Here is a 26,378-nt window from a genome sequence, read left to right on the forward strand (position 1 = left end):
ACACCACTTTCTCTTAGGCCATCCCCACATGACACCAGTAAGTCAACCTGAGATATATCAGCAGACGGCTGCTGCAGTAGTTGCATTGTTTGTGCATGCCTTCCCTTTGCTCCTTGTGTCGGCAGCATGCGTCCTCACAGGAGCACCTCTGCGGGTTGCACTGTCAGGGCGGGGCATTGTGGAATGGCTCCTGACAGCCAGGAATAGTCGATGTCATCAATACAGTGTCTAAACTGACACCATGTGGACCTATTGCATTGACCTTGACTTTACACCACTGGTGGAGGTGGAGTTATTAAGATGGCGCAATGGGGCAGCTACCCTGGCAAGAGCAAAATTTAACTGCAGACATTTCCATAATTAGGTCGAAATAAGCTGCCTTGCACAAACCTAGCTGCAGTAAGAATGTTAAGTATCGGGTATTTAATTAATCAAAACGTTGATGCAAAATATACAATTAGTCGATAGGGCAGCACTGCCCCTTTGAAATGCCACCATGGCGTTTTAAAGGGCAGTGCCAGATGGAGCCCGGGGGCAGCTGGGGACTCCCCACCTGACCCCGGGCTCCACACGGTGCAGCAGCATTTCAAAGGCACAGTGCCGCACAGCTGATCCCAGGCTTAGCGTGCACAGAGCCCGGGGCCAGCTGGAGACCCCGGGCTCTGCGCGCTGCCCCTTTGAAATGCCACTTGCTGATAGAGGCATCAAGGCGGGGAGAACAACTAGTAGACCATCCTGTCAACTAGTCCTTAACATCCATACTCTGTAAATGCTACAGAGTATAGAGCAGATTTTAGACCTGAGACTTCTGAGTTACACACCAGTTCATCCTTTCCGATAAATGCCAAAGACATATCAGGAAGCAAGTGCTTCGGAAGGGCAAAACTTCTACAAACCAGCATTTCAAACTTTGGGTGATGGGTTTGGTCACACAGATCCCTTTGAGACTCTCACTTGATGTGCTGTAGTACCATTGAGCCCACCTACCTATCTTTTGGGGTACACCACTACCTTGTCCTGCTGTACCAGAGTCTCTGGTCTCCTCCAGTAGGAATCACAGCCCACAGCAGAGCAATACGGACCCTGAGAGCTGCTCAGCTCAAAGGCACTGGACACAGCACCGAGGTGTATAGCCCCATTGGGACCAGAACCTGAGGTAAATCCATCTTATTCTGCATGAAGTTTTATATTGAGCAAGCTCATAAATTGTTTGCCCCCTTCATCAATGAAAGAGAGAGACAGACAGCTGTTGTGCCTACCAGGGAACAATTATTTACACTGGGTGTATTAATACACAAAAGTGATTTTATGAAGTGTAAAAGGTAGGATCTAAGTGGTTACAAGTGACAGCAGACAGATCAAAGTAAGTTACTAAGCAAAATAAAACAAAACACGCCAGTTAAGCTTAATACTCTTAGAAATTTTTTACGTGTAAGATCTCACCCTCAAGTTCTTTTAATCAGCTTTTTTCCCAGACTGGGTAGCCTTCCTTATCTGGGCCCGATCCTTCTTAATGTTCCGTTCCAGGTGTTTGCAGCAGACATCTTAGACAGAAACCAGGGATGTCTGGTTTCCCACCTTTATATTTCTGTTGCCAAAACAGGAATCCTTTGTGTTCAATTTAACTTTTCACGCTTCCAGTGGAAAAGTACAGCATCCAAAATGGGTTCCAGATTCAGGTGACCTGGCCACAGGTCTTGGCTGGACCAACCATCCTCCAGGCTTACAGGAAGAACAGGGCTATTTACAGATCATTGGCCTGAAAACAGGGCCATTAATCTCCTTGAGCAGTACTAATGGCCCTCACTTAGCATATCTAGATTAGTGACTAGATTAGTGACAGGTTTATACTTCCTATTTCTAACTTCAAATACAGGAATGATACATGTGCACAAATGGAATATGCACAGTTGGCAGATTGTAGCTTTTTCAATGCTATGTTCCGTGAACTAGAGTGCATAAAACATATTCAAGTTATGTCACATTCCTGTTCATAAGCATATTTCTATAAAGATTAAGGGGTGCAAGTCACACTCAGATGATGTCTTCCATTTGTAGAGCACCCTACGCACTGTGCGTGTTATAATATATCGGCTCTAAATAAAATCCTCTCCCAAACACAACGGCCCTGCCACAACTGTACAGCCTGGAATTCCCATCAATGATAACAATCGTAACAGGCCTACTGGCCCTCCAAGGCTTCCCAGCCACTTGCAGGAAGAGGCTCATCATCAAACTCCAGAAAGCAAAGACGGGAATTGCAACACGCATTGAACGATTACCTGCCTGGCTCAGGCTGACACAGGCTGGGAACAAATGGTGAAGTCAGCAGCTGTAGAGTGAGACTTCCTGCTTCACTGGGAAACCTTCTTCAGTAGGCGGAGAAGGTGCCATCCCTCACAGCAGCTGCGTTCCAATGCAAGGTTCCTGCCCATGCTGTCTGTACTGAAACCTGAGTTAGCCTACAGCCAATTTTGTTATTCCTGTAAGGGCTGGCCAGACACTTCCCTCCGGGACCATTTCTTCTCCTTAGCCTGAGACCTGGGTTCTCAGCTAAATGAACATTTTCACAGAAAGTCTCTGCTTTCCAGGCAACTTTTCTATTTTTCATCAGAAAACCCAAAAACCAAAATTTTGGGGGGCAAAAACTAAACATTTTTTTCAGTTCTCTGCCTCAGTGTTTCCATCTTCAGCAGTGTTTGGCTTAAAAAAATACCAGTTTTCAGGATTTGGGTAAAAGGTCAAAATATTCCATAAGGGGGGGAAACACTTTTTCCAAACACTTCTAATTCTTATTTTTTTATTTCACTTGTTCCACCAGTATATTAGCACCTGTTCCCAGCTTGATCCTGTACCCTTCTTCCCACCCAGATTCTGTACCCCCGTCCCTATCCCACTCACTGGCAACCCTGTCCCTCACACTGGATCCCTCATTTTTGGCCCCACCTTAGAGCGTAAAGGGGCCCACAAAATCCACTTACCCTGGAACCCCTGGGACATGAAAAAGACAGGTCCTGGGCCCAAAGAGCTTATTGTCTCTGCAGTGGGGTCCATGCACCTAACACCCTCTTCCCCACTTGGACAGGGATGGTTTCCCAAGACTTTGTTTGCCAGAAGGTAGGAATGGGTGAAAAGAGAGGGATTATGTGATAATTCCCTGTTCTGCTCATTCCCTCTGGGCACTTGCATTGGCCGCTGTGGGCAGACAGGACACTGGGCTGGATGGACCTTTGGTCTGACCCAGTCTGACTGTTCTTATGTTCGTACATTAATGGAACTACCACCAGACCTGATCTACCCACGTGGATCTCGTCACAGAATCAGTGGTTAAAGGAGGGACGTGAGACAGGAGTGAGCCAATAACATACTTGAGAACAGTTTGGAGCTATATTACTGCAGTGACTTAGTTTAGTGGATGTATGACCTGGTGAATTCAAATAGGATTGTTTTTACAGTATTTTAGACTGAGTCAGGTGACATGGCTGGGACTCGGTGGTTTGTTTACTATTGCCGAGGGCACACCAAGGGACTAGCGGTTCGTTACGTAATATTTCTGCATTGCTCTCCCCTCTCGGCCTTGTTTCTTCAGGCATCACCTGCCCTGCCCTGAAGAATAGCTCTCTGTCGCGTGAAAGATTCTTTCTTTCATCAACAGAAGTCGATCCCATAAAAGATACTGTCTCTAATATCCTGGGGCCAACACAACTACAACCGCCCTGCAAACTGCACTGTTTGATCAGTTCCATTTCTCCCAGCTTCTGGCTAAGCCAAGCCAAACGCATGCCAGCCCAAACTGTTATTTATAAAGCATCCAGGTTCTTTGTAGCGGGGAGGGACTGATGAAAGAATCCACCGGTGAAATGGCTTCTGAGCTCAAATATTTGTTAGACCATGGTAACGCGTGAAAAAGAGGCCAGGAACCCTTGCCCGAACTGTTAACAGATTTAGTAGCATCGGTAAATTCAAGCCACTAGTTCACTCTGTAACTTTTTTTTTTAAGTGTTAGAGACAAGAACTGCCATAAAACACTTTAAAAACTCCCATTCACATGAATAAAACACCTCCCGGTTGCCTCGGATATGGGAAACACGATTAGATAAATATATGCTGCATTGTATTGAGCAAGCCCTTTGAACATGACCTCTGAAATTTGTTCCCATGCCGTTGGCTTGGTCTGTGAGGCTGGGGCGTGAGTTGCAGGGAGCACCTGCACATCTCCCTGACGTCAGCGGCACCTGCAGCTGCCCTGTGCCTCTCAGATTTTGGCCATGGGGATGGTTCACAATAACAACTGCAATCACTGCGTGGAAAAGGAAACAGCTTGTGAAGCCAGGCCCAGGAGTTGGCGCGAGATGCACATTGAGTCTTTCGTTGCATTAGGCAGGAGACAGCCTTGTTTGCCACAGCGCCTTTCCCGGCCTGCGTTGTGTCCCGTGCGAGAACTGTCCGCTGGCTGCGATTTTCCTCAGCTGAAAGGAAACTGCAGCCCTGGTTCACCGGGAGAAGGTGACTGATAAGCTCTTGTAAAACTCTAAAAGCAAAATCCTGCCAGTGAACAACTTCCTCCCCAGCAAACTGGGGCTGGGCCTTAGTATTTCCGTGCTAGCTGTGCAGGGAAAGCTTCCGGGACAAACCGAGTAGACAAAATATTCTGAGACGGGTCCCCAACTCCTGGCACTCGGCCTAGCCCCATTGATCTCCACAGATCTGCATTGACAGACACCGGCAGAGGTTCTGGCTGGAATTCTGCACAGACACTTGAGGCTGGTGTATTTTTCCCCAAGGAATTTCCTGGCCAAGGAGGAGGGGCTTATTAAACCCCAGGGAACCCTTTGCTTTAACCAGCATTAATCTTCCTGCCCTCAAAGCTTCATGCCACAATCATCGTTCTTCCAGGCCTGTCTACACTAGGAAATTATTTCAAAATAACTTATTTCAATTTAATAACTCCTGAAATAACGATTTAGAAATAGCGTGTCCACACTACCAGGAAGCCTCAAAATGAGTCTGAGGCTGGCTCCCCTAATGTGGACATGCTACCTCGACTTAGAGCCCCAAGAAGCGCTGTGGGGTAATTCCTTTGAATGACTCCGGGGAGTCGTTATTTCGAAATAGCAGCAGTGGCTCATCCACATGGCCACTATTTCAATATAACGATTTCAGAATAACGGGCTTGGCAGTGTGGATGCTCCACTTATTATTTCAAAATAACTCCCCAGTGTAGACAGGGCCCAGGACCTGACCTGCAGATGTGTTCCCATTCATAACTGATGCGGCAAGCCCGTGAACCGCCCACGAGCAATGCTGAGGCTCAGCCGAAGCCCTGCATTCTTCTCGCCAGCGTTTCCCTACCATCAGCCTGAGCGAGGCTCATCGGTGGGTGTCAGGCTAGTGGCAGGTGGAAGCTTTGAAGCAGCTGGAGGTTTCCCAGAGACGGGTGCACGCTGCTAACTAGAGACCCTTGAAGCAGCATCTCTGCCGATGTCCTGATCCTGCCAGTGCGGTGCCTGAAGTGACAGCGTTTATCAACAACTGGCATAAAACACAGACAGGGATAGTTGCATGGGTCCTCATGCTCAGCGGTGATGAAAACCCCACAGATCTTATTGCCTTCTGTAGGCATAATGGGTGCTCATCACCTCTGGGAATCAACCTCTTCCTCCCTTCCGTGCCTCAGTTTCCCATGCACGATAGGGGACGAGAGTAATGCAATACTCGGTCTGTGGTGGGCTGGTGAAAAAGTGCTCTATATTGTTACCATGCCTGTTTGTTCAGCAGGGCCTGGTCTACACTGGAGGAAAAGGCTGACCTATGATTTGCAACTCCAGCCACGTTAATTGCGTAGTGGGAGTTGACGTACCTTAAATCCCCATCCACACTGCGAGAGGCTGATGGGAGCATACACTCCTGCCGGCTTCCCTTACTCCTTGCAGAAGGAGGAGTCCCGGACGCCAGCAGGGGCTGTGCTTGAGTTTGATTTAGGGGCCAACTCTAGACCCGCTAAATCAAACACTAGAAGATCAACCTCCGGAGGGTTGATCTTCTCTGTAGTGTAGATGTGTCCTACGAGTGTTTTTCAGGAGAAAAACGATGCAGTCAAATGAGCTGTATGGGGTAAGTGGAGTAAAAGCAAAGCCTTTGGCTGGGACTGTCTATAGGAATTGCAGAAGAAGAGTTTGATCCCAAGTGTTCCTGAACACCCACAATTCCAATGGACTCCCCGGTGCGCCACATCTCTGCGGATCAGGCCCTACATCCTGGTACACAGCACAAGGCAGCAGCGGTATACTAGGCATGGACAGTGTTGTTCTGAAGGACCAGATGGGAAGCCACACGCTGTGGGAGTTGCTAATTGCAGTCTCGCAAGTGGGCCTTGCATATTGAGAGCTTTCTCACAGCCCTTTAGTCGCAGGAAGCTTAACGTTAAACTGATTTCCAACCAAAAGGTTTTTACACAAACAAAACCAGCACAGTTAGGCTAACACAAAGCCGGGCTTGGAGGTTTGCCTTCCCTTTAGCTAGCCCCTGCTAATCTCTGCCCTCCTCTCTGGGCCAAAGCACAGCGTCCTAATTCTGTCCTGTTGGCTACAAGGGCAGTGCAGCCTGCCAGAGGACTGAGCAAAGCCATTTTCTGTGATCCAGGTGCTTATCTCTCGCCTGGTTTCCCAATTCTCCCGAGGCCCCAAGCTGGTTGAGCCCTGCCTTATTCTCCCAGAGTACACGAACCCTTCCTTGTTATGGCCACGCATGGGAAGCAGGAATTCCTGGCTGGGAACTAGCCCCCTCCTTGCCAGTTGTCGCACCTCGCGATGGAGTATTGAAGCGGGGAAGCACAGGCCTTACATCAGGCCCCGTGAAATGGTGTGAAATGTTCTCCAGCGTCGGGGAGGTTTTCTGGGCAAACTCGTGGCCGGCTGAGCGTTGCAGAAATAAACATGGACGTGCCCCAAGTAGGGCACGGGGCCACTCCAAACGGCAACGTCCGGGAATGTCGTCTAGAAAGCCAGCGCTGAGGCAGCCTCGTTTCTGCCTTCGGGGGAGTGTCCCCAGCAAAACACACCCGCTCTGCCGAAGCGGCCGCCTCTCTAGCGGCTGCTCCTTCCACTGATTCGCTGGGGTTACCAATAATCGGTGCAATAACGGCAAACGTTTACTTGGCTCTGGAACATACAGTCAGGTCACTGCCAAAGGACTGGGAGAGCTGAGAGACTGGGAGATTGCACGCATATTCATCAACGTGAAGATTACGTTTATGCATCGTTATTAAACTCATTAAACGTCTTTCCCTTTCCTGGTGGGTTTGGTATCATCTAAGGGAAAATGCGAAGGGATAGCAATGCCGCGGCTTCAGCCGCTGTCCGGAAAGTGTGTTACCTCAGCATCAGAGCCATTCGCTTTTCTTCTGAAAACTCCAGCCCTTCAGGAGTCTGCGTCTAGCCCGGCAGGCAGTGCCTCCTGTCTAGGCCTCTCTGGGCACGTCTGCATGAGGACGTTATTTCGAAAGAGTAACTCCCCAAATAACCAATTTCAATAGCGTGTCTCCACTACAGGGGAGCTCGAAATGAGCCCGAGGCCAGCCCTGCGCTACCTCACCCGTAGAGCCCCTGGAAGCACTGGGGAGTCATTACTGCAAATGGCTCCGGGGAGTAGCCATTTCAAAGCAGCAGTGCGACGCGGCCCCACTTCGGAAGCAGCGCTATTCCCTGAGGAAAGCAGGGGCACAGGTTTTGAAAGCGCAGGCTTGGGAGTGTGGACGCTCCATTTGTTCTTTGGAAAGAAGGGGGGGTGTTTCGAAATTACTCCCTAGTGCAGACCAGGGCTCTGTGAGAGCGCACAGGCTCCTGCACACACCCTGCCCTCGCCCGAGGCATGAAACCGTATAGCGGCTTGGCACCTCGCCGGCTGGCTGCTTTCTTCCACCGCAGCTCTGCAGGCTTGTTAAACAGAGGGTCAACCTGCCTCCTGGCACATCCACGCTCCCATTGATGTCGATCAGAGTCGGCGGGTGTGGCTAAGGGCAGCTTCTGGATTAGATCGTTGCACCGGGCTACTTCCCAGTGGGCACGCCCTGGGAAGGGTCATCCAATAGCTCCCCAGACACGTCCCCTTTCCAGCCTCTCCGCCCCACACTCCAGTACCGTGTCACCAGGCCATGCGCCAGCATGTTCTCAAGGTGGTTCAGGGAGTTGCTGTCCCAGCCCTGTTCCAGCCATGATCGGTCACTGGGCGTCCAGCCACGGCTCTGGCGAACCCCAGCTCATGGGCTAACTAGACTTGGCTACCTCTGTTCCAGGGCTGTAGCCTGTGCGGGGAGGAAGGACCCAGGCTGAGAGCTGACAAATGCCATGAGCTGTCTCAGAGCTGGCACCCAGTGTGCCAGCCCTAGCAACCCTGGTGTAAGTGCGGAATCAGTCAAGGGAAAGCCCCAACTCCAGACGCTTTTTCAAAGCAGGATACCTGATAATCACGGAAAGTCCTAAGAGAGAGTGTAACCCAGAAGCAGCTCACAAACGGACGTTGCATTAAGGCAGACCCAGGGAAGGCGGCATTTGTTTGTTCTCTGCTGGGTGAAGAAGGACCTGAAGTAAAACTCTGGATCCAAACTCTGGGCAGGGGCACCATTGGGAGAGGAGACCTGCACGTTCAAACGTTCTGCAAGGATGTTGCTTAGGATGGAATGGTCCAAATGAAGCCGAGTCACCTGCGCCTGCCAAGGGGGTGAAGGCTGATGGAACGTCTCATTCTCGTTTAAAGCAGGGGCCTCACTAAAGCCATCAGTAGTCATGGAATTGAAGGCCAGAAGGGATCTGTTGGATCCTATGGCCTGGCTTCCTCCATAACGCGGGCCGAAGAGACTCCATCAGGGCCAGGTCGGGACCGTAGGATGGACCCTGAGAGAGGGCCAGTGGTTGCTCAACTGTCCCTGGCGCAGGTTAGGGAATCCCAGTGTCCCTGCCAGTGTTCCCACTGCTCCAGGGAGGCAGTGAATTGCGCCTGGCTCTGGGGAGTTGCATGCTCTGTGATGCCTCAGCACTGCTACGCTGACCAGCCCTTTGGGATGGCAGAAGGAAGTCACTGCCCAGTCCTGCCCTCGCCAGCCTGTCTGCATGGGGAAGGTGTTTCTGATGTGGCTTGCCAGTGCCAGGCCCTTACATGCCCTTAATCCTTGCACTGATGGACACTCGGCCCAAAGTTAGTTTGAATCCTGCCACTCCGATTGACCTGAAGGGGATTTACAGCGGAGGGCCAATTGTGCTGGCTGTATCCAGGTCATTTTAACCTTCTTGGCCACTCCCATGGTAAAAACGAGCAGAAAAGAGAGGTCCCCTGGGCTTTGCTACACTCGAGTAGTTTGCAGGCCAACTCCAATAAATATCCCTCACGACGAGGAACTCGCTGAGCAAGGGATGGATTTTATTGGAGATGGTCTAAGTTTTGAGTGAGTCTCCTTCGGCTTCCAACCCACTAGGCGTGAAATCTACAGCTGAGCATTTGCCAAAGCTAAGGGACAGGTGACGCGCCGCGCTGTAAGAAAAGGTCTTGGGCCTCGTCCTCGGTCCCCTGTGGGGCAGGGCAGCGGGCGGATGCAATGCGTGGGCAGGAAGGTGAGCTGGCACATTCCCCTGGATGTGAAGTCCCTGGGGAGGAAGCTTGAGCGATGCACTTTCCCTTTCCCAGGGCAACGGCTGTCGCGGTCCCCTGGCACAGCAGGACGAACAGGAGCTCCACGCATGCCTAGCGCCTATTGACTCACTGACTCACCAGCCAATAGCTTCACCTTTAAGGGCTACCTGGCAAAGCCCCCACGCTGTTTGCTGGAGACTGAGTCATCCAAGTGGCGCGTGGGCCGGCAATTGAGCAAATGGGCTTTAACGGTAAATTGAGTCTTTTTCATCTGCTTCAGGGAGAGGCCGGGACGGGAAATCGGACTCTGCGCCCTGGTGCGCTGAGAAGGGAAGGGGTTGAGTTGACTCTATTGGTGTCATAGCCAGAAAAGGTCACCCCCGATTGCGCCCATGCGGAGGTGGTAGCAGGACGTGAGAGTTGGGAATGAGACCTCGGAAGAAGACGTGCACAGGAAAGTTAAGAAACAAGTTTCTTTCAGACTTCCAGGGGTGTGTCCCATGTGCAGCACCCCCTACCTGCACTAGGTCTGCCCTCTGACAATAAACCTAACACCCTGCAATGGTGGTGGTAACTGCACTTTTGTGATTGTTCTCTGGGCACTATCTTTGCACATGTCTCGCCAGTTAAACTAACAGAGACATGGATGAAAGCAGAGCAGGAGGAAATAAAAGCACCATCAAAGCTGGTGGAGCTTCCCCCAGTACCCCAATGAGAGGAGCCAGGTGCGCTGACTGATCTGGAGACTGTCTGGGCCCATTGGGGCATTTTAATAGCCACCATCTCCAGCTCTTGCTCAAGAAACTGTCTCTTTCCCCCATGTGCTCACTACCTCCCGCCCAGCCTCTCACCTTTCTTTGCTGGGAAAGGTAACTGAAGGCACCGTGGTGAGTCGGTTCCAGCAGCATCTGGTATAAACGGCTCTTCAGAGACCAGCTGGTTGGGCCTCCGATCAGGCTCTTCACGAAACAGATTAGCCTCTATAGCTGGTGTTCTCTGGCAGTAGACAGGTGTCCGGCATCTTGGCTAGATTAAGTGACTTACCCAAAGTCACAGAGGAAGCCTGTGGCAGAGTCAGGATCTAACTCCAGCTCTTGAGCTCATCTTGGCCTGATGCTCTGTTTTCAAGAGGGTTCTATCCTTGGGTGGCTTTTTGTTCCTACAGCAAAGGTCACCAGTGTAGCTTTTATTTTCTGGTAGTTGCTCTCATTTCCTGGAATGGCCATGCTCTGCCTCACCATACCATTCGGCATTTGCTAATAGCCTATGTGTGCTGCTCACTCATGTGCTTGCTCAGTGTGCATCACTCCCCCCCCCCCCCCGCCCACCAGCATTTAATGTCTCGATAGACGGAGTGTGTATAAAAATAGCAAATGTAAAAAAGAGCCAGCAAAGAAACACACTGCTGAATTGCAGGTGAATCTAGTTGGGATTGGTCCTGCCTAGAGCATGGGGCTTGACTTGACGACCTTCTGAGGTCTCATTCAGTTCTATGGTTTTATGATTCTATGTATGATATTTGCCTCACTATTTGCCTCCTAGATACACTGCTGTTTGGAGTCAGGTCGGGTCTGCTTTGATGTAAGAAAAGGAACCCCTGGACAAAAGGAACTTTACATTGAGAGGGTCTCCCTTAAATAGCTGATCAGCATGAAACTCACTGGGCTTTCCCCAAACATCCAGAGTTGGGGAGAGCGGGCCACACACTCACTCCACAAATATCGGCAAACCCTTCCTCTGTCATTCCCCAGACCCAGTCTTCCATCCATCCATCCATCCATCCATCCGCCCTTCCGGACCCATCTCCCCACCTGTCACAAGCTTTATTCAAGGCAAACAGAGGTGGCCACAAAGTCTTCCAGTGAGGAACCACGCCCAAATCTTCTAGTAAAGCGCACTGCCAGGTGGCAGCCAGGGCCACTGTGGTCTTGTCCGCTCTGGGATTCCATCCGCATGCGAATGCTGAGTGAGTGTAGACAAGACTTCCACGTGGGAACGCCCTGAGTGGAACCGAGCTCAAAGCGGGAGGCCATGGGCAGAACGCCCTTTGGATTGGGAAAATAGACCGGGAATCAGGAGGTTTGGGTTCAGCTCCCTGTGAGGCCAGAGACCCTATGTGTGACCTGGTGCAAGGCACGTGCGGTGCGTTTACACTGCTAAAAAATCATAAAATCCTTCACGCCGACTTGCAACGCTTGTCAGCTGACTCAGGCTTGTGTTAGGGGGCTAAAAATAGCAGCATAGCTGCTAACACAGCCCTGAGACTTATTGGCAGGGGGGAATGTCTATACTGCATGAACCCTGCGAGCCCAAGTGAGTCGACCCAGGCTCAGGGACACGCTGTGGGTTGTTGGGCTTCTTTCAGTGCAGACATGCCCATAATCTATCTCTGTCTGAGCTCCCATTTCTCCCAGGTAAGATCAGGGACTGGTTCCCGCACTGTGTCTGTGCAGCACCTGGCGCAGCGGAGCCCTGATTCCAGTTGGATCCTTAGAGACCAGTGACCTATAAATAATACATGAAAGTCAGCAGGTACCTGAGCAGGGCAGCTTGTTTCAGAAGCCGGATCTCTGGGGCGGATCGGACGTACTGTGTATGCGAGAGCCAATAATTAGAGGTGCAAGGACAGAGTAACGCAAAGAAATGATTCCCGTGGAGGGGAAAGGGTGGCTCTTCAAAACGCTTGTGCAACAAACAGGCTGTGAAATTAGCTGATTAACCTGTTGAGCATCCTCCCCGGACCCTGCCAAAGCAGCTTCCTTGCCTCCAAACCTTTGGCAAGAGCCTGTTGTTTATTGGCATCCTCAAAGGCTGACATGAGAACCAGCCAGGCAGCTGCTGTAATTTTTGTCTTCCTCTTGTGTTTCTAGCTCTCCCGAACCAAGCTGGTTATTCTGCCTTTCCCCCCCTCTGCAGTCGGAATTGTTTCTGGTTAATGTTGGAGATTGTAATATGACGACCACCAGGCTCATGAAATTAAATCACTTGGCTTCAGAGTGAAAAGGGACGGGGGAAGGGGGGGGGGGGGCTCTGGCAGGCAGGGAGAGATGAGCGGATATTGGAGGCAGACTGGCAGCAGGCGTTGCACTTTGCACAACTGAGCTCTGACAGTGTGAAGACAAATACAAACAGCAGCTTGTGTTTGCGCACAATGGCTCTGTGGACCAGGATCCCAGGCCCTTTGCTTTATACCCTCCGATCCTGGGCAGAGTCACCCCAGGCTAGGAGGGAGGGAAACCGCTGAATAATTTGAAATCCATTGAACTGTGCAAACATTCCCTTGGAAATCTCCCCGCCCGGCGCTTTGGAGCTGGGACCTAGCCGGTTGTAACCCAGCGGCTGAAGTTTGAGGAATGACTTTCATGCTGAAGCAAAGCTGGGCAAAGGAGGAGAAATTTGAAATAGCCTGGGGGGGGGCGGGCGTTGTTTGTTTGTTTTTCTAACTCAGTGAATACTTCAGCCAGCATTCCAGAACCCCGTGTTTCTCCTCCCCAAAGGCTTGTGCGCTGGAGTTGTAATTGGGGTTGGAGTTCAGGTTGGACGAGCACCTCCAGATCTGGCTGCTGGGAAGTTCTGGGATTGAGAAACGGGTCTGCATTGTGCTTTCCTGCTAGAGTTCCAGCACTTCTGCCTGTAGACTGAGTTGGGGGGGCGGAGGGCAGTGGTGGGGGAACACCCAGTTCTGGGGCTTTTTCAGCGCTTTCCACTCCAGAACATGGAGGTGAAAACACGGAGCCCAACACTGACAAAACCTTAAAAATATTGGCCCAGCTTTTTGGTTGGCAAATCAGCATAACCCTGTCGACTTCAATGCCAGCTGAGGATCTGGCCAATTGCCTGTTGGAGTGTGATCCTGGGATGCAGAACACAAGAACAGCCAGACTGGGTCAGACCAAAGGTCTAGCCCAGTAGCCTGTCTGCCGACAGCGGCCAATGCCAGGTGCCCCAGTGGGAATGAACAGTACGGCGCAGCAGTGCCGTGTTCATAGGACTAGAATCTGGACTTCCTAGGTTCTCGTGTCAGCTTTGCTCCAGCTTTGCTCTGTTTCAGAAGGGAGCAGGTTTTCAGACTGGTAACCAAAGAGAAAAATAATAATGATAAAAAAAAAGTTTGATTCAAGCTGAAATTGAAGGTTTTCAGTTTTGCTGGCTGAAATGTGAAACCAGAACAATTTCATTTGTGTTGAATGAAACCTTTTCAACATCAGTGTGAAAATAAGTCAGTTTAAAATGTAATGCCAAACCTTTATTTTTAAAGATTTGGGTTTTATTTTCCCCATTTGGGGGAGAGGAGGCTGAAGCTACTTGCCCAATTTGACCCAAATGTGCAATCATTTTTGGTACCCAAAAAATACTTATTTTTTGGCAAATTTGCCAAAACACTTTCATCCAGATCTATTCACTTTGTTGCTCCGGGTAAGTCAGTTCCAGGTTGCTTTTTAGAGGTGCTGAAACTCCTATGGACTTCAGTGGGAATAGTGCGTATAGACTGTAGAGTGCTTCGGAAAAACTGGCCACTTTCCCGTAGCATGGATTTAGGGGCTAAACTTCACACACTCAAGTGTGAAAATTTTGACCTTCTCTGTGCTTCAGCTGCCATGCAAAGCTGGGATAATACCTCTCACTTTTACAGGCCTGCTAGGAGGACAACTCATACTTGTGACGTGCTTTGTAACTGCAAGGAACTAAACATCACTAGCCATGGGTCATGATTCAGGTGTGTTCTTTCCAAGTGGATACTTTCATCTCTAGACATGGCCTTGTGTTCATGAGAGGCAGGCTGCTATGAGCTGTGCTGTGGTCACCTGTTGCCTCTGTAATATGTTCAGTAATGTAGGATCAGGCCCTTAATCTGCTGTGAAAATGGCTGTGATGAGCAGAGCATGGGGAATTCTTGCTTTCAATAATTTACAACGGTTCTTTAGAATTTTACAACAAATTGGCGTTGGCTGAGTTTGTGCCACTTTTGAGTTCACTTCCCATCGATATGCCATTCAAAGAGTTTAGCAACACAGCAAGATGTTTCCCTAGTGGGCAGCTGTTACTGAAAAAATGGTTGCTTAATAATCAGATTGAAAATAATTAGAGCTAAACAAAGAGTTGAAAATATAAAACCCATAAATATGATGATAACTTTGCTTCATGTTATTTGTATTTCACAAGTCCTTGGACAATCACCAGACAGTCACAAAAATGTTTACAAAATCAGAAATGGTCATCACTGATGATTCATCCAGACGTCTGGGCCCAAAAGTATATTGTTTGTGCTTTACTGGTCTCCTCTTTAAAAAAGTTTGATCAGCCAGTCAAGGAACAAACATAATACCATGCCACTTGGGTGACCACCAATAATGGCTGAAAATAGCAAAGTGAATAAACTGTGAACAGCCCATGGACCAAAAATGATTCCTCCAAATTATGTAGTAAATCTTTATAGCTATTGAATCCATTCAAAGAGAATCAGGGCTGGCTTGTGAATTATTTGATCAAAGGGCTAAATCACACAATGAACATCATTTGATATCAGGAAGTTCTGCCCATATATGCGAGTTTAATGTGTATAAAATAATACATTATAGGCTACAGCTACACTGTAGCCTTCTTGAGGAAAAGCTTATGCAAATGAAGTGCGGCATGGAATATCGCCATGCTTCATTTGCATAATTGATTAGCAGCCACTTTTGCACAAGAGGCTTTTGTGCAAAACCCCCCTCTTGCGCAAGAGCCGTTCTGCCTGAAAAAATGAGGAAGAACGGCTCTTTCACAAGAGGGTTTTTTTGTGCAAAAAGGAGCCATCTACATCACTCCTTTTTGCGCAAAAGCCTCTTGCTCAAAAGCGGCTGCTAATTAATTATGCAAATGAAGCATGGCGATATTCCATGCCGCACTTCATTTGCATAAGCTTTTCCGCAAGAAGGCTACAGTGTACCTGTAGCCATAGTGGCATTGCAGCAAAGACTGAGTCCTGGATTTGGAGTAAGCACTAGACCTGATTCTCATTTCTCCTAAGGCCCCTTTGACCACTAGGGCAGTGCCAAAGAGACTTGCAGCTCTCCTGGACTCTTTTCCCCTTCATGTTACATCCCAGGGGATCCTGCCCATCAGACAGTCACTCCCATCAGTTCTCTGAGGGAGTCAAAGTCTGTTTGTCTGCAGTCCAGGGTGTGTATTTTGCTACTCTCCTTTCTTCCTTTGGTCAAGATCCTGAACTCGACCATCTTATGATCACTGCTTCCCAGGTTGTCACCCATCTCTATTTCCTCTACTAGTTCCTCCCTGTTTGTTAGCAGCAGGTCAAACTGTGATGGCCCCTGGTCGGTTCCTTCAGCACTTGTACCAAGAAGTGAGCCCCAGCATTCTCCGAAAACTTCCTGGATTGCCTGTGTACTGCCATATTGGTCTCCCAACAGATGTCAGGGTGATTAAAGTCCCCCATGAGAACCAGGGCCTGTGATCTGGAAACTTCTCTTAGTTGTCTGAAGAAAGCCTCATCTACCTCATCCACCTGATCCAGTGGTCTATAGCAGACACCAAACACAACATCACCCCTGTGGCTTCCACCGCTAAACTTAACCCAGGCTTCTCTCCCTCTATATACTGGAGCTCTGAGCAATCCTACTGCTCTCGCACATACAGTGCAACTCCTCCTCCTTTTCTCCCCTGTCTGTTCTTCCTGAACAGTTCATACCCTTCCATGACAGTGCTCCAGTCATGTGAGTCATCCCACCAAGTCTCCGTTATTCCAGTCAAATCATAGTTTTTTGACTGGGCCAGGGCTTCTAATTCTTCCTGTTTGTTTCCCAGGCTTCTTGCATTCGTGTACAAACACCTTAGATAACTGGTTGATTGCCCGTCCTTCTCCATTGGAATCAGGGGCCCTCCTGGTTGACAAAGTTGTGTTGATTAGAGGCAGCAGGACAGCTCCCATCGCACAGGTTTTACATTAGATTGTCTACTACAGAGATGTGGGCTCCAATTCAGGATTCGCTTGAATGGAGCCTTGATTGGAGAGTCATTTAGGATCCGTTGAGTACCCATGAAAAGAACTGCAGAGACCATGTAATGCTTTGCATGTAGGCGGCACATTTCCTGGGATAGCTGGTGTGAATACTTAGTGTCAGATGGTCCCCGGGAGTCCAAATTTGGTAAATTTCAGATCTTGCTTGGACTGAACATTTATTTTAGATGTGTGCTAGTTAGTGTTTTCCCCTGGGGCTTCAGGGCAGACGTGCTTTCCATGATGAGAAGGATGTTAGCAGATGTTTCTGAGTTAAAATCAATGATTGTGAGAAATTTACGTGCTTTTAGCTTGTTGCAAACTGTCTGACTACAACTTTTACATGCATTGGGTCAGCGAAGTAACAGTCTCAGCGTTTTCTAGCGTGGCACTCCGCCATTTGAAAAGGCATGTCCATAGATCACACCGCATTGTTTTAAGCAGCTGACCAAATCACAGTACTCTAGCCTTTATTCTGTTGCTTTCGGGTACTTCGCTACCTGCTCTTGGCACTCTGGGAAATGTAAAATGTGACAGCACAGCAGCTCGGGGTGAATTGCAAAGCAGTGTAAGATCAGAGGCTGCAGTAGTGCCTGGGGCTATGTGTGCCCAACACCGGGGTTCTCTGTAAGCTGTGCGCTTGTGCAGCCAGTGCTGCCCAGCTGATAGCAAAATGCTCACAGCCAGGTTTTTGTTTCTACTGATGGTGCACATTCAGACATACCTCAGTGCACATAAAAATTATTCTGCACATAGGTGGGGGAAAAAATCCTCACAAGAAAAAGCTGGAGGGAACTTTGCTCAGCATCTATGAAAATCAGTCCCAGAAAGTTTGATCCTGCTCCCAGTGAGATCAGTGGCAGTTTTCATTGACTTCAGTAGGAGATGGTGTAACGCACACACCTACGGGCTGTGGTTCGCTGTCCCATGCTGTGGCACTGAGACCATTTACAGAGAGAAAGCGTGAGTGAGCTCTACAGTCTTACCTGCGAGCCAGCTGGCTTTTAACTCAAGCTGTAGAGACTCCTGCACTAAGCTCCAGAGGACCCAGGTTTGGTTCTGCATGTCGGCGGTACAGTGGCTGGGGCCCATGGTCTCCAAAATGCTTCTGAAGGACAGGCCAAGTGAGCTCCAGCTGGCCCTGCACGCCCTCCATATTGATCACGCTAGGGTTAGTTGGAAGAAAAACATGCTGAAATCTGAGGTCTTTGGTCTGTGTAAGAGATGGAACTTGTCCTGTCTTAGACCAGCAGCTTTCTAGCAATTTGCCAGCTAGTGGGGCCTTAATGTATGCAGAGCCCCGCTAGAAACGGGTTGTTACCGAGAGAGCTGCAGCTGGTTATGCTGGAGCAGAATAACCGTCTCCTTAAGTTAGTGGCTTTCTAGTGTATTCCAAGATCGTCCCTCTCGCCTTGATCTGGGAAGCAGAATCACTGCACGTTCCCTGCTAGGGAACGAGTCCTTGTTTGTTACATTGTGTTTGGACAGTGGCGACTCACAGGGGAAAGGCTGTGACTCCTCTGAGAAATAGATATTTGCTAGTTAAAAGGACGCCGGGTCACCCGTCAGGAGTGCAGTGCCCTGCGAAAGTGTGGGAAAGAGCAGAGAGGCTCCCCTCCCGGCAAGGACGTGAGACGCTATAAAGGAGCTGGCTGCCCGGGCCCTAGGCTCCCATTGCTCTGATGACATGAAGGGTTTGGATTGTGTGCTTTGTGTGATTTTGCACAGACCCAACCCTTTGCAGCTTCACATGCAGCAGAGCCATCTCCCTGGGCTCGGAGCGACAGAGAACGTGCGGCAAACGGGTGCAAAAGGAGCAGCAAACATTCCTTTTGGGGTTGCGTATTTTTTTGCTGCAGCAAAATAAGCATTAATTAGAACAAGATTTTCATTCCAAGTTGTACTTTTCCAGGATAAGCCATGAACCAGGACACATGCTTTGGGGGCCTCGTTTATGAATACGTATAACTAAGGGCAAATTCAAGTCCCATTTTCAATGCTGTGGCCCGTAGATTCATCCTTCATTCATTAGCGCTGAAGGCTAATTATATCCGGCTTCTCATGGGCAAATTAACATTATTGATTTAATGCCAACAGCACATTCAGCACTGTACAAACATATAAAGAGATCCAGGGCCAGATTGCAAACCTATTTATAATGGTGACAATCCAGAGTCACTCCAGCTAATTTCAGGGTAGCAGGTCTGGATGTATAGCCCAGATCAACCTCTGGCCTCACCAGCTAGCAATTTAGTACAAACATTCAGTCACCATTCACACACACCAAGTGGTCATAGGCGTTCCAGCTGGTGAAGAAATATAGAGGCTATTTTTGAAAGGCTCAGCAGAGGAACAAGTAATGCTTATCAAAGTTAGGACCATAAGAAGGGCCCTACCAGGTCAGACCAATGGCCCGTCTAGCTCAGGGTCCTGTCTTCTGATAGTGGCCAATGCCAGGTGCTTCAGAGGGAATGGATAGAAAAGGGAAGTTATCAGTTGATTCCTCCCCTGTCGTCCAGTCCCACCCTCTGGTTGTCAGAGGTTTTAGAGACACCCAGAGCATGGGGTTGTATCCAGTGTTCCCTGTAAGCTGAGCTCTTGAGCGGTCATCCAGGGGTATGTCTATACTACAAAGTTTTGTCAGAAAAACTGCCATTTTTCCGACAAAATCTGTAGTGTGGACATAACTCAATTGCACTCTTCCTCAAGAAAATCAAAAGAAGAGGGGTTTTCTGTCATTGGGAATCCTCATTCTATGAGGAAAAAGCCTTTTTGGGAAAGAGCTCTGTCGGAAAAAGGCATGTGTGGACGGGGAAGAGGGAGATCTTTCGGAAGAAGAAGAAAGAGGAAAAAGCCCAGGTGCATAGCAATCACAGCTCACATGCAAGAGAGTGTCCATTCAATGTGGACGCTCTCTTTCAAAAAAGCAGATTGCTTTTTCGCTGCACTTTTGCAGTGTGAACGCTCTCTTTCGGAAGTTCTTTTGGAAGATCGCTTCTAAAAAAAGCTTCTTCCAAAAGAAGCCTGGAGTCTAGACATAACCCAAGAGAGATTCAAACACCCCGCAGCTGATCTGCAGAGTATCCACAGCTGACAGCATGTGTTTCCACTGGTGGTGCACATCCACACATGTCTTGGTGCACATCACAACATTTATTCTACATACAGATAGAAAAAAAAATAGAGGGAACCTCGGTTGTGTCTTTGATGAACTTGGCTAATAGCCATTTCATATAATTCTTTGGAATCTAATTAGACTTTTGGCTTTCAAAATATTCCCTGCAAGAGTTCCACAGGTTGGCTGTGCACTATGTGAAGAGGCACTTCCTTATGTTTCTTTTAAACCGGCTGCCTGGTCATTTCCTTGGGTGACCCCTGACTCTTGTATTCTGTGAAGGAGAAATAACTTCTAGCAGAGGCTAGCCCAAGATTGCAGCCAGTGGACAAGCCAGCACCCTGTGTCTAACCTATTGTATTTAAATCAGGGCCGGCCCGAGCCATTCGTGCGCCCCGGGCTCCAGGAGCGTGGCGCCACCCCCGGGAGTGCTGCGCATGCACGACCCCGCCCCCGCCCGGTCCGGCAGCCTCGTGCAGTGCCCCCTATAATGGGGAGCCCCGGGCGGTAGCCCATAGCTTGGGCCGGCTCTGATTTAAATCTACCTTGAGTTGTACTTATATGGTTGTTCAAATTACTATTAACTTTTCCCTCCATGCAATCACAGACGTGTTCATTTTGACCCTGATTTTAACATCTTACTCCTACTTCAACTACGCGTATTATCGAAGCCCAAATCATTCAAATACTGGAGGTGCTGAGTGAGGAGCCCAGGCACTAAAGAAGGAGCAGCCATGCAAGGGTAGGAGATCAGTCTAACTAACCAGTTTCAAAAGAGGCTCTCCATTCTATCCATTTCGATGGACAAGTGAAACTAGACGCTAGAGCCCCTTCCCCAATTCACAGTACCTCTCTATTTGTCATGTTTCAAGGAGCAGCCTTTTCTACGGTGCCCGCTGTTATCGAGAACATCATTGGTGAAGGTTCTTCATTTTCCATTGCCATTGATTTTTACAGAAAATAACCTGAGTTCGACACCAGCCATTGTTCAGTTTGTATCAATTTTCACCTGACCTTGGAAGTGCTCTGGGCCTGGCTCTTCTCTTCAGAAGGAGCTACGGCAGTTGGGTAACCTTGGCAGTGCCGACAGGCTTCCTGTCCCCCAATATAAACCCCAACATTTCCCCAGAAAAGCGTGGCATTCGTTTTTGCACCAGTGGCATTCGTTTTTGCACCAGTGGCATTCGTTTTTGCACCAGTTTTCAGCTGGTATTACTTTGAAATGTAAAATGCTGATAAATTCCCTGGAAATTATAAATAAAATAAAACCAAAGAAACCCAAAGGCTTGTGATCATTGTATGGCTCCAGTGTCCATCAGATAACTTGGATTTAAAAAAAATGGCCGGGGGCATATTTTGGGCCAGATCCAGTGAACAAAGAAACCAAGAGGGAAGAGAGGCCTGAAGGGGCTTCTACCTTGTAGCCAGCTGCAGATTTCCACCGACTTCCGTAGGTTCTAGGTCAAGTCCCTATTCCTATTATTTGGCTATTATTTATTATGTGTGTTCCCTAGAGCAGTGGTTCCCAATCTTTTTTCTAAGGACCAGTACTGGGCCACAGGCCACACTTTGGGAAATGCTGCCCTAGAGGCACGAGCTGAGACGCTGTGCAGAGCCATAGATAAACTGGCTATTTCCCTACATAGTAAATATACTTAGCTTTAAGAGAGTCTGTAAAATCCTAAAAATAGTCCCACTAAGAATCAGTAAAGGCCGAGGGGGATGCATTTAGGAAGAGCGTGTCTGATGGGACTGACACACCTACCCCTGTACATCTCACCCTCAGGAGATGGTTCTTCCGAAGAGAACATGATAGCACAGGTGTTTAATTGCTGCATGTATATTTGGGACCTGATTCTCCTCTTACTGACACCAGTGAAAACCAGGGAGACTTCTTCTGGCCTTACCAGCTGACAGCACAAACAAAGACTTAGGCTACGTCTAGACTCAGGCTTCTTTCAGAAGATTTTTTGAAAGATAACGTCCACACTGAATGGACGCTCTCTCTCATGTAAGCTGTGATTGCTATGGACGGCCACCAGGGCACCTGTGCTTTTCCCCTTTCCTCTTCTTCCGAAAGAACTCCCTCTTCCCTGTCCACACACGCCTTTTTCTGAAAGAGCTCTTTCCGAAAAAGGCTTCTTCCTCATAGAAAGAGGATTACCAATGTTGGAAAAACCCCTCTGCTCTTTCGATTTTCTTTTGAAAAAACACGATTGCAGTGTGGACGTAATTGACGTTTTTTGGAAAAACGGTTGTTTTTCTGTAAAAACTCTGTAGTGTAGACACACCCTTAGACGTTGGGGAGGAGAGGTAGCCACCCCGTCATGGCAGCATCGGAGGAGACACCAAGCACATCCAGCCACTAACAAGACTCTGAAGAGGGCAATCTGGAACCAGACGGCTATTTGTTGTTGAACTCCACAAGGGCAGAACAGGGATCTCAAGAAGCCCCAGTGGTAAAGCTATGAGTTAAACTCCCCCATGAGTACCAGGTGTCCCACTGCAGCTAAGCCAGACAGGTCCATGGGGTTGTTGTGGGGAGTATTCAAGAGCTGATCCGGAGGGATGCGGAGGTACAGATCTGAGTTGCCAGGGAATGCACCGTTGATCCAAATATAGCTCCACCCACCTGCTGCCGTTACTCCTTAGAAGAGGCGTGTCTGGTGAGTGTCTGAGAAGTGTCTGCTGAGTGTCCTCAATTCCAGAAAAGGGTCTTGACTTTAGCTGTGATGTGACTTGGAGATGAAATTGTGAAGCAAACTGTCTTACCATTTGGCCAGTCACATAATGCAGCCGGGGCCCTGCCTCAGGAGGAATGGCACTGAACGTAGTGGGGTGACACGGCTGCGAACGAGGCGACTCGTGCCCCACGGAGAGGCAAGCTACACGCTTGCATTGCACCTGCATTAGAAAACTGTGGAACCTCTGTCAGTTCTAGAAATGACCTTGGAAGTGGGACTTCTAGCCGGGATGTCGTAAAGTATCAGCCAATCAGCTTCTTGGCATTTTGTCATGTTACTCCTAAGTGTATTGTGGGGCCTTTTCCAGGAGTGCTTGTGAGCTTGTGGCGAAACAGGGAAGGAGAGGCCTATAGGGGTGCTGTCCTCGTGGCCAGGTGCCTGCTGGGACAGATGATAGGAGACCACAAGCAGATTCCTCCAGCTGGGCTCACTGGGCGAAACTCAGCATTGATGAAAGTCCAGTGAAGTCAGTGAAGCTACATCAGGTCATTTTTTGGCCCTCTTGTGTTTGCCCTGTGTGACGGTGCGTTGGGGTTTTCCCGTCTCCTGCACCCCCGTAATGGCATGGACAGACTCCACCAGCCAGTAGAATAGAGGGGCTGTGTCTACATTGGCATCCCTTTCTGGAAAAGGGATGTTAACGAGACACTTCGGAATTGCAAATTCCACGGGGGATTTAAATATCTCCTGTGGCATTTGCATTTACATGGCTGCCACTTTTTTCCGGCTCGGGGTTATGCCGGAGAAAAGCGCCAGTCTAGACATGATTTTCCGGAAAATAAGCCCTTTTCCGGAAGATCCTTTATTCCTACTTGCAAGTAGGAATAAGAGATCCTCCGGAAAAGGGCTTTATTCTGGAGGATCACGCCAGTCTAGACGCTCTTTTCCAGCTTTTCACCAAGCCGGAAAAAAAGCGGCGGCCATGTTTATTTAAATCCCGCGGGGGATATTTAAATCCCCCGCAGATTTCCCTATTCTGACTTGCCTGCTTTGCATGCCTCTTCCGGAGAAGGGGCCAGTCTAGACGTAGCCCTAGTGAAACAGTTTTTCCTAATATCCAACCTGGATCTCTCCCACCACAACTTGAGCCCATTGCTCCTTGTTCTGCCATCTGTCACTACTGAGAACAGCCTCTCTCCATCCTCTTTGGAACCTCCCTTCAGGAAGTTGAAGGCTGCTCTCAAATCCCCCCTCACTCTTCGCTTCTGCAGACTAAACAGACCCAAGTCCCTCAGTCTCTCCTCATAAGTCATATGCTCCAGCCCCCTAATCATTTTGGTTGCCCTCCGCTGGACCCTCTCCAATGCGCTCACATGGTTTTGTAGTGGGGGGTCCAGAACTGGACACAATACTCCAGATATAGGAGCATGGCCAGGGCAGCAGGCCCTCAGCACCTCCAGGGCCACAGCGCGCCCTCCCCTGTCCCCCTGCCACACCCCCACCTCCCAAGGCAGCCCTGAGAGCTGCCCAGAGCACCACTTAGAATGCACTGCATGGTGCTCCTGAAGCGGTTTCAAGGGCCCAGGGCCCGGGGCAATGGCCCTCTTTGCACCCCCACCTGCAGCGGGCCTGGTCGTCGGTGTGGAGAAAAGCTTGCCAACTTGACTCCTAACATGTTCAAGAGCTAGGTGGCAAATACGGACGCCCCACACCCACATGTTCTATGATTTTAAAAGCTCTCACACTGCCTAGGCCAACCGTCAGCTTGTGTGGGGGGAGGTTAACGTGCTATGTTTTAAAACACTTTCCCTTAGGCCATGCATAGTCCCCCGAGGCCTCTGGCGTAGCCTGACCAGCCCTGGTTGGTGGCGTCACACCAGGTGTGGGATTGTGAGGTTCCTGGATCTGGCCCGATCCCAGCCTCCATGGGGCGATCCCTGCGGGCAACGCCAGGTTGGGTCCGGGTTAGAACGCCGATGGGGAGTTTGAGAGCTTTTGTGCTGGGCGCTTGTGTCCATCTGGGCGACATGGCGGGAGCAATGCTCTGCCTCTTCCAAACACTGCGAGCGAGCGAGCGAGCCGCGAGCCGCGAGCCACTCGCCCCGAGTCAAACCGCTTTCGGCTCGCGACTTAGCCCTGCCTGCGCATGGAGAATGCCTCCAGCCAGGCCAAGTCGCTCTGCTGCCGCCGGCTAGCAATGCTGCCGTGAGCTGACTGTCCAGCGCTGGATAGGACTGCTGATGGCACTCTCCGTTTCCAGCAGAAATGGACAATACATCCTCTGTGAATGATTGACTGCCACTGCCCCGGAAACAGACAATGGGGAAACAGCTGGGACAAAATGAACAAGCTTCCCGCTTTCCAGCCTCTGAAACATTCTCCTGAGAGTTTAATTTTTGGGACGCTTTAACATCACAAGCTTACCCAGCGCTGAAAGGAAGGTCAGCTAATCCCTCACAATGTCTGACTGAATTCAGGCCCAGAAGTGAGATTACTCAAAGCAGACGGGAGGATGGGAAAGTTTCATGGAACCACAGTCTTGCTTTCTAAAGAAACAGGCCTTTTATTTCAGTTTTCTTCCCTTGAGAGGTGGGAAGGGGAGCAATGTCCAAAGCACCTACCTCCCCCCCCGCCCCCCGGCAACAGACCTAGAATCCCAAATGCAGTCCCAACAAGGTGGCCGAGAGAACTCCCCATCAGAAAGGCCAAGCAAGGGTGGGGGTGGGAGGAAGATGCCCCAGCCATGCGGCTCAGACAGACTGTGGCGGTGAGTTACAACATTCCCCGGCCTGTCTTGTCTCGGTCCTTAGCCACGTTTGAACGCAGGAAGGGCAGCCTGCTCCCCCCCCCCCCCGCCCTGGATGCTTCGTTGGGCAGGTCAGCGGGTTGTTAACATCTGCAGGGGGCCACCTGCTCGTCTAGTGGATTTAAATCAGCGTAACGTGACTGATGCCAGGGCTGGCTGACAGCGGCTGAGGATGTCGCCCTCCGCGTGTTAGGACACGGAAAGAACGTGGCCTGGATCCCGAGAAGGAAGCCAGGTGTGAGCCGCTTGGAGTCTCCCTGCCCCGAGAGTTCACTTTACCCCGACTCCTTCAGACGGTTTTCAGTGGCCCCCCAGGACAAGGTGCAAACGAGAAGCCATCCTGAAGACCACCCCTCCCCCGCCCAGCACCCCAGAACACCCTCCGCGCTCGTCTCTGCTCCGCATCCATCGGCAGAGCATGAGACTGGGATTTGTGCCGCTGGGAACGCGAGCCATGAGAATGGTCCGGCGCAGCGCGGACGGAGGCAGCCAGCTCTATTATGCGTGGCACCCACAAGCCATTGTGAACCCCGGGGTGATGACATGACAGCGCCACTAAGGGCTCGCTTTTCTTCTGCAAATCAACTGTCCTCCTCAATGCTGGAAGAGCAGAGCCCCATTGAATGAGGGAGAGACGCGGACCCCCGGGGTGTGGATGCACGATGGATGAGCCATGGTAACCTGGCTACAAGTGTGACAACACAGACACCCGCCCCTCAAGGGCTCCTGCCAGCCTCCGAACTCCCCGGATTGGGTATTCAGGCCACAGGGCTGTTCTCTATTGACCTTGGAACAGTGTTCTGCATGGGAGAATTTTCTCTTTCTTTCTTTCTTTCTTTCTTTCTTTCTTTCTTTCTTTCTTTCTTTCTTTCTTTCTTTCTTTCTTTCTTTCTTTCTTTCTTTCTTTCTTTCTTTCTTTCTTTCTTTCCAGAATCAAGGGTTTGCAGTTTAAAACTGTCGCTACCCGCCAGCAAACGATTAATTCAGTCTGGGACTCCTTGCCCAATGGCAGGCCGGATTTGAAATTCTCAGCACCCAGCGGACAGCCAAGAAAACGTTCCGCCCGATATGTCTCTATGATAGTTCACGTCCCACTCCCAACAAGGATAGATTGTCCTGGAGCCATTGGCAGGTGACATCTCATGAAATGCC

The 26,378-nt window shown here is 49.7% G+C and overlaps 1 protein-coding gene across 3 annotated transcripts in view; it reads left to right on the forward strand.

Annotated features, from left to right (window-relative positions):
• The window catches only part of NTN1 (netrin 1), a 204,277-nt gene that overhangs the window by 34,867 nt on the left and 143,032 nt on the right, over positions 1 to 26,378 (forward strand). The gene's annotated exons all lie outside the window — the stretch shown is intronic.

The sequence above is a fragment of the Pelodiscus sinensis genome, chromosome 20 (genome assembly GCF_049634645.1).
Source record: "Pelodiscus sinensis isolate JC-2024 chromosome 20, ASM4963464v1, whole genome shotgun sequence".
Taxonomy (NCBI): Eukaryota; Metazoa; Chordata; order Testudines; family Trionychidae; genus Pelodiscus; species Pelodiscus sinensis.